Below are 9,608 nucleotides of genomic sequence, written 5' to 3'. Positions count from 1 at the left end.
ATCCTCTATTTTCCTTTCAATTCTTCTTTAAGTATCTTTGCTGTATGTGCAATAAGGCTTAGTGTGCGATGGTCACTGCATTTTGTAGTTTTTATCTTTTTCTTTAAGGCAATCATTGTCACTTCTGTAAAGTCCTTGGGCCACTCTCCAATTTCATATATGGTTTCATTAGTTTTGTCATTGGATTCATATTCTAATATAAATGGTTTATTATACTCATATTACTATGACGTCACCATTTCTTAGTTTAAATATTATACACTACATTTTCCAGTTTAAATACAGGTCACCTTTAGGTGGATCATAAACAATTCGCTGATCATAAGCTGGGTCCTCATTATTTCATATTATGTGTGGGGGAGCTGAGATATAGCTCTGCACATTCTTAATGTTGTCACTTAATGCCCCTGCTGCTTTCACTCCACAGAAGGAGCCCTCACTTTTTTGTTAATAGGAGACCAGATGGTCCCGAAAGTCAATCTGCATCTGGTGGTAAGAATAAAAAGTGTCTGCTCTTGCCAGGAATTGAAACCTATCACCCATCCCATATCCTAGTCACTATACTGATTGAGCTATCCCAGCTCCTTACTTGACTATATATAAAATACAAAGAATCTGTTATGTACTAAGTGATCTCACCTATACTATATTAAAATTTTAATTTTGAATTATGATAGGAGATCTTGTGCTTTAAAATTATTCTTTATGTGAATAATATATGTCACTGGCCTGCCTATAATGTACTGTTGTTTGAAAGTATGCTTCATACATTTTGAAATTTAAAGCACGTCTCTTCCTTCATGACTATCTTATATTCTATTGAAATATTCTGAACCCTGTTTAACAGAACTAGTACCTCCGGCTATCCTGTCATCTGCATTAAGATCATATTACTGAACAGTGCAGTTGAATGATTAGAATTCATCATATTTGAGAGGTCTCAGGTTCGATTCATGGCATAGAGACTGGCTATTCTGGCTGAGGTGTTCGTGATTTTCCTTAGTCTTTTTGTAGAACCTTATAGGTACATTCTTCCACATTCTTCCCAGTTCCATATTCACAATGATCATCCCAGTCAGCTCATTGTAACCTTTGCAGCAGCAGCAGCAGCAGCAGCAGCAGTAGCAGTGCAGATCTAAGAATTAAATGTATTTTTCTCATGGGTTCATATATAAGTGTAGAATATATTGTTCATATAACTGTTTCCTTTTATGCACTGAAAGTTGTGTTCTAATTTTTGGAGAATGGATTATGATTTTTGGTTTTCATTGGTTTTGGTGGTTCACTATAGAAGTGAAACACTTCTCATGTATTAAAATATAATTCATTGCTGCTAGGCGTAACTGACGATTAACCTTAGTTAAAATTCTGAAACTACATCTGTTCCAGATTACATTTGTGCAATATATGTTATATTATAACAACAAAATGTTTCATGCATCGATATTGAAGAGACTGTTGTTGAATATTTGCGAAGATGAAGAGGCAGTAGATGTGTATGTGAAATGAATTCATAACTCTTTGATACCGAATGGTGATTTTTTATATCAGAGATACATTGTATTTTAGAATGATATTGTGGGGTGATATATAATTTGTAGGGTTTGGTTTTTACACAACTGTACTGAAAACTATTTTATGAGAAAGGTTGGTGGCTTTGATGTACTGTACCATGTGTGTAGATGCTTCCATTTGAAAGATTTGACTTGCCAGTCAGCATGGTGTAAACTCTCAACACTGGGTCAGCAGATATTTATTCAGTTGCTCTTCCAACATGGAACATTTTGACGTAGGTTTCCACATAAGTAGCATTTGCATTGCTGTTTGTTAATTTTGTGTCCAGTTCCAATTTAAATGTATTTCAACATCAGTGTCTCCTCTTTTGTTGAATAATGGAAATTCACAGAAAGTTATAGCTCTAATATTTATACCATATATTTGGTGTCTGTAAGTGGACTTTTTCATAGTAGATTCTGATTCTGTTTATATCCTGAATTGTACTATATGTGATCAGTGTATTGTCTGTTCTGATTGAATTAGAGTTACATTAATGATACATACAAGTTGCTCACGTCTATCTTGTCTGTTATTTTTGTGTTTGAACATCAAAAATCAAACAAGCTTTTATTATATTACTGTAGGAAGCATAAATTAATACAATATTATTGTCTTCTGTAAATTGAAATCCATTAGAATAAATTAATACAGTATTGTTGTCTCCTGTAAAATCAGATCCATTATAATTTGTAAAATTGTACTAGGAAGGATACCTCTACATTTACATTTGTCTGCAATTTTCTGACTGCCAAAATTAATTATATACACAGCTCCTTTATTAATGCTATTAATGCTGAGACTATTAGTACCATGTTTTAAAGAATGTGTCCATCAGTGGCTTCCACTTGTTTTTAAGATGAAAGATGTATTGTGCTAATTAAAATGGTGATTTAATATTCAATATAATCTGTTCATGAACCATCTCATCCAGAAAATTATCTTTGCAGAAATGTTTTGTAGTTTCCATCATTCTTCCCAGGTGAATGCAATATTTGTAATGTATTAAAACTGATCAAGACTATTTGCTACAACACACCACTCAGTTCACTGTCCATAATACCCTGTCATTTTTTATTTAGCATTTTACAACCTTTGTAGCTGGTACATCATTGTTTAAATTAAATGAAAAGCATTGTGCAACTGTTCTGTCGTTTTTATGGTTGCTACTGTGATGGATTAAATAATACAAGTTTATGTTTTACTGGTCAAGGAAATTTTAACAGTTCTTTGATTCACTGTTAATATAACATTTATTTTTTTTTAAATTGATTTCTTTTATTTCTTTATTTCATTCCATAGAGGGAGTGTTAATTGTTCCCTTTATTTCTGAGTTATGAAATTAGTAATGCTTGAATTCCAGATAGTTGATAGTATGTGTACAATTAACCATATCAGTATTAAATGTTAATGGACTTACCATTTAATACTTCCAAGTTCATATATGAAACTATTTATGAAAAAATTATGTTTCAACACATTGTCCTAGACCAATGATTCTCCATTGTGGAACCCCACTTCTTAAAGTGTTATACATAATTCCTCTAATTGTGGATTTTAGTACGAGTAATGAATGTATAATTTTCTGTTAATATTAAATTACTGATCCCCAAACTGATTCTGTCCCCAGTTTAATCTCTGAAGTTGTTGCCCCAGAGCATGGAAAAGTACTATTTTAATATTTGATCTGAGATTCTCATCTCAGCCTTGCAGTTTGGAGAGAGGCCACTGTTTTGAAAGAACATATCATCATATTCAGGAATGAAGAGTAAGCCAATCAAGACCAGCAGAACAAGCCCCCTGCATCTTCTGGTTTCTTGCTTATTTTATTCTTTTACTCTGAAGATGAAAGTGATACGTTGTATCCGAAACATTGGGCTGTCTGCGAACTACATGGCATTATAAACCATAAGATACCTTCACAATATTAGTTATTATGCTTATTAATTTTATTACTCTTTCAAAAAGTATGGTATGTTCTTCAGAAAAGGATTTTCATTGACATATTTTAGAATTTAACCAATTGGCGTTTTGTGTTTTTAATTACATTCATCCATATGAAAACAATTTTTTGGGGGTACAAAATCCACTTTCAATAATGATGAAGCCAAAATGAATGCCAGTGCAGGATTAATAGAGTTCAGTTGACCTTCTGACTCTACACTACAGCAGTAGTACAGTAAACCTTGAGTTTCTCAGTTATTCCATATCACTCATTGTTGAGTTGTGCAGTAGCTTATCCTCTGCCCCAGTTAGATTTGTATGCCTCATTTCCACAGAAAGAAAGGTGCCCTTGTGAACTGCTATTTTATTGTACAGGGTGAAATTGAAAGCTGTGGATGAGCTCTGGACAAGAGTTCCACATACAAAAACAGGAAAAAATGTCCATATTAAAATATGTCCAGAAGCATTTAGTATGTGAATTATAGCTGAAATTATGCATTTATAGTAAGTCCTCAAAATGCCCTCCATGAGATTCAGTGTACGCCTTGACACATCTCATCATGGAGTGCTGCATCCATTCAAAGATGCTGGGGTAGTTGCGGCATCATCATTATTCAGGACCAACACCAGTGGACAGAGGAGAATCTTCATGGTGTAATCCATTCTAGACAGCAACAGCAGTTTTGCATTAGTGTGTGGGCAGGGATTGTGGGTGGTTGTTTGGTAGGCCCACATGTTTGCACAATTATTATGTTTTTGTACATTATCCATCATCCTGCTTTTTATTTAAAACGCAGCGATTTGGAGAAGGGGTTCTGTCTTCATCTTCATGTAAAAACCTACTCAGTTGGGCCAAACTGATAGAGCTAGCCCCTTCTCTGGACACCAGCACCAACACAAGTTAGAATATCTAAACCAACCACTACGTAAACCACTAGCAAGAGCTGTGCTGTCCAAGATGTTCTCAATGACACCTATCAGGACCAATGGATAGGCAAAGGAGGATACCCCTAATGGCCTCCCTGCTAACCAGATTTGAATCCTCTGGATTTTTACCTATAAATCCTTGTATATGCAGCTCCTGTTGACAACAAAGAGGCACTTCACCATTGCATTGTGGGTGTCCATGATGAGAAATATCGGGGTGTGCATGAAATCTCATGGGAAACATTTTTGAGCTCCTAACTCTAAATGCTGCCTTTCAGCTATAACTCAAATGATATCAGACACATTTTACCTGACTGGATTTTTGTATTCTGCTTCCCCCTGGCAATTGCCAGGATTGTATGAGGAGACCACCTCTTGTTTCCAAATCCTTTACAGTTCATCATTCATCAACCCCTCTACAATTTTGTGCTGTAAAGTCTTTGATACCACTGTAAAATGAACCACATAAAAAGTCGTAAGAGTTTAAACAGTAATCTTCATAATCACTGCTCTGAGAACCTTACATGACAGGAGGGGTTGCTGTACCTTATGGAAGCACCTGCATATTTTTCAGATGTGTATGTAATAACCTTATATTGTTATACCTAGAGCATTCACTACTTGATGTGATGCTCTCTGAACCTAGTATTAAGTTATGATTGGTGGAATCCTTGTTTTATGGCTTATCCATCTGGAGAGATGCTGGTTAGAACTGAGTGCACTTGAATCAGTTATCTGTAGCATTGAAGGGGATCTGGACAGTGAAGGCAGTGAGTAGTGCAAAAGTGATTTAAGTTTAATTTGAGAATAAATGTTTGTATGTGAATCCATCTGATAATATAAGAATTTGCAGACCCCTTGATTCTGGCCATGAAGAATGTAGGATGTTTGAAAATTCTATTAATACTTTCTGTTAAGAACTTACGATACCTACTTTCATTTAAATGCTTCCAGCTCTACGTAGAAGGTAGCATAAGTTAGAAATTTGTACTTATTGTAGTGGATCTGTTTCTGCATACTTTTTGTTGTATACATTTTCAGTATCTGAAAATCATCCTGGTGTCTGTAATTTCAAGTTTGTGAGTTGTTTTTTTTTTTTATGAAATTTCTCATGGAAAATATGTAGCAAAGCACTTCCTAATGTATTTATATTGTTTTACGATGTGCTACACAGTACAGATATTGCTCCAAAGAAACTACTACTTTATATGTGTGTTTACTGTCTTGAACAATTTAGGCCAAATTCAATATTATATTCACTGTATATAGAACAATATACAAAATTAATATCAGCAACTAATAATGAACATTCCTGGCTCTCTACTCTTCTAGGTCATGAATGTGGTGTTGGTTGCTCTGAACACCTTTATTAGAAATTAGAATTTCTTGTGCTGAGTTATTATCTACCATGTTCCATTTTTTGTGTAGTTAAGATTGGGTAAAATTTGTGCTTCAACTGTTGGGAGTTGCACATTTAGCATCTGTATGGACAAGTTCAAGTGACAATGGATGAAACATAATCTTAGATGCAAATTGTTGTGATAACCATCTCTTCTATTTCTGGGGCAAATACTTCTAGAAAAAGGGAGAAAATGTAGATAATACTACAACATATTTCAAACACAGCTGCCAATTATTATTGGTGTTAATTCTCTGTATGGTAATGTTCCATCTGATGTTTCTTGTTTTCATCATAATAATAGTAGCAAGTTAAGAACTGCAAGATTGAAGGTTGGCTCAGTAATTATAAAGTTGTGACAATGCAGAAAGTGTTTCATATTGTACACATGAAACACTGAATTACTCTATTCTGAACTGTGAAGTTAAGGTTGGTATATATAAGTTATTTCTCCCACAAAATAGCTTTCTCAATTATTTAAGTATGTATTATGAGTCTGTTGTAACATTCACTGTGAATTCATTGATCTTACTGAATAGATTTCACTGATATCCAAAAGTGAAAACCATGGAATATTCCCTACTACAGAAACAGGTTGTCCACACCATTTAGTACTTATGACTACAAATATTTTAGTTTATGCTTTCAGTTGTTCCTTATTCTGCACTGGATTCCTTTATTAGTATATAAGGAACACAAACTTGTTTTTTTTTTAATAGTAATGGTAGGTCCTGTGAGTTTATTTATGACACATAGTTTTAAATAGTTTTACTTTCACATCGTGATATATTGTGTAGTTCCTTAATTGTATGTAGTTGTTTAAACATACTTACATTTACACTTTAAAAGTCACTACTTCTTAATTAACAGACTCAACATTTTTAAAGAATCATGTTTCTGATGTAACTTTGTTTCTCTTATAGTTAGAAAATAGCTATATTGGCTAAACTAATGTAGAAGTGAGCACATGGACATAATAGTCTCATATGGTATTCAGATACATAACATGAGACAATCATGTTTTCTATGCCATCCAATTCTGCCAGTAGGCATCTCCTGAATGTTAGTAAACAGCTATATGTTGTATTTGTCTCCCAGTAGAACTCCTTGCAGTGTTAAATCCTGCCAATATGACACACATTTCTAAATTGGCGCACAATGCCTTTTTGTGTGCCTTCAGCTGGCAAGCATATAAAATCCATCTAAGTACAGGTGTCCAGACAGTCAGTTCTGGCTTTTTAGAGGCTGTATTTTCATAACCATTGTACATATTGAAAAAACTAAAACTGAAGTAGTGAAAGTTAACTCAAAAGTAAGTTTCCATGTGTGAATGAGTACATGAATGAATGGTAAGGTCTGTCAAGTGCAAGATGGATTGCCCTCACATATTTTGGCCACTGCTGGTCATCATTAGAATGCATAAACAACACTGCAAATAAATATTTTACGTGTATGATGAACATAGGTTGCCATAAAGGAGTTAAAACAATTAGAAATCGAGACTAGACTAAAATATTACTGTGATTAAAATAAGTTATGTTTATTAAAAATAATATGTCAGTTAAAATTCCACATGTGCTCCTTTGTGGCACAACAAATGTCTAGATGATAACTGATTTCAGCACATACATGCCTTGACACCTGCAGTGATTCACTGTTTGAGTTCATCTAAATTGGCTATCTGCCTCATACATGACATTTTTGACATAACCCCACAAGAAAAATCTTGTGACCTCAGAGGCCATGTGATGGGATCTGATCTTCACCTCCAGTTCCGAGGAAACTTGCCATTGAGTTCTTCAAAGACAGCACAGCTGTAATGAAAGAGGTGGTTCTCAGCTTTGTCTTCTTCCAACTCTGGAAAGGCAAATTCGTCCAGAATATCAACATTGGTGGGAGGTGAGGCCCAATTGTTGGCCTCTCTGATCACACCAGATTTGACATGCCACAACATTTTCTTATGAAGCTATGTCAAGAGGTCAACTTGTTAGAATCCAAATAGTGGGTCAGTGCAGCAGTTGAAACAGTGACTTCGGAGGTGCCAAGGCATGTGTAGATTGAAGTAAGTTAATGGCTAGACTTCGGTCACCCCACAAGGGGAGTGCATATGGAAATTTTACTGGTGAAATTTTGAGTTAACCTTCTTGTCAGTGTTTCTTTATGTGTGTATTACTTAAGAAAATATAACCTGCAATGACCCCAGAGTTACTGTTTGGATATCTTGTATACATAATGAACATTTTTCAATTTTTTTATTCCTCTCAAAAATTAGTTTATCGCTTTAGGTGTCGTGTTGAGTAAAATAAGAACGACCTGACATAGGCACAGCAAATAATATTTGTAATAAATGTATTAATCTCAATTTGAAATTTAAAAAACTGCAATAGCATGACAATTACTGTTCTTGTGAAGTCCAAAAATCGTAATTTAAGTAAAAAGTTTAGTAATTGTATTTTCCTGTTTGATAATCATGTAGATTGCTGCCAGTTGATGGATTAGGTAGACCATGGGTGGAAATTGTAAATTTGTACTTGTTATTAAAAGTGTGAAAGCTGATGTTGCACTTCTAACTGCCAGATAGTCATCCCAAGGTACAATTATAGTTAATAATCAGTTATGTTGTGCATTAGACTTAGAATGTTATGTGCTGCTACCTCATTTTGTTCTGCATTCTGGTGTGACACACACCACATTTGATAAGTAATTTGTGAGCAACTTGGTTTCTGGAATACTAATGTTGCTCTTGGTGCAATACCGGTACTTGTGTATAATATTATGGAAATGGCGGTGTTTTTATTTGTGGTCAAGAACATGGCTATAAAGTATTTTTGGGCAATCAGTTGTGTTTTTCCACAGTGATGCATCTGATCACCTGAGAAGACTTGATTGCATTCATTCACCATGAACACATTCAGTCTTGTAGAGAACTTGGCAATTTTACTATAGTTAAGTTTAATCGCATGTCAAATTTTTGTAAACTTGTTACTCAGAAGGATACAGTACCATTAAAACTTGCTTTGCTGAAAGTGTCAGTTTGCTGTTGTAAAAATTGCTGTGAAGATTGGAAACACCACCTTATATTTCACATCCTGCCATTTCTGGGACTGTTTGGTTAATTTTCTGTGTCACAATTTGGATGATCTTTGGCAGTTTTTGAAATCTCTTTGCCCTTTTGGTACTCTCAGTTTGAGGAATGGTAACAGGCCATTAGGTGCTGAATACATTATGAAGGCCACCAAGTGAAGGCAGTGCACTGTCATAATCTCATTTCTCCCTTTACAGACAATTTCCATAAAATTCCATCCCTCTTAATTAAAATACTTGATTGACTGTGGTTATACATTTTATCATGAACATGAACATTTGTATTCTCATTTTGCAGTGATTGATGGCCGGCTTGTATTTAAGGCCAGTAGATTGTCTATGACAGAAATCTTGTCGCAGAGCAAATCAGTTGAATGACCTAATGCAGTAGAGAGTTTCTTCATTAAATACATTTTTAAACATTTTGTATGTTTCTGTGGTCATATTTTAAAGTTTCACATAGAACTGGATATAGTTACTCTGTTTTTAAAGTCTGCCATTTCAGAGTACAACTACATGTACACTGCTGTACTCTCAACTGATACAAAGGAGGAACTTCCTTCTAGCTTGGGTAAAGTTAGAAATAGTTGTCAACGATGTTTCCAGTTTACTGTCTGCATGATATTGACATTCATTAAAATCGGCCCTGTTTTGTGTTCTGCCCATGTAAGGTGAAGGTAGAGCCATCCCTGTAACAGGC

The sequence above is a fragment of the Cryptotermes secundus genome, unplaced genomic scaffold, assembly GCF_002891405.2.
Source record: "Cryptotermes secundus unplaced genomic scaffold, Csec_1.0 scaffold1339, whole genome shotgun sequence".
NCBI lineage: Eukaryota > Metazoa > Arthropoda > Insecta > Blattodea > Kalotermitidae > Cryptotermes > Cryptotermes secundus.
This window is presented reverse-complemented; position numbering follows the sequence as displayed.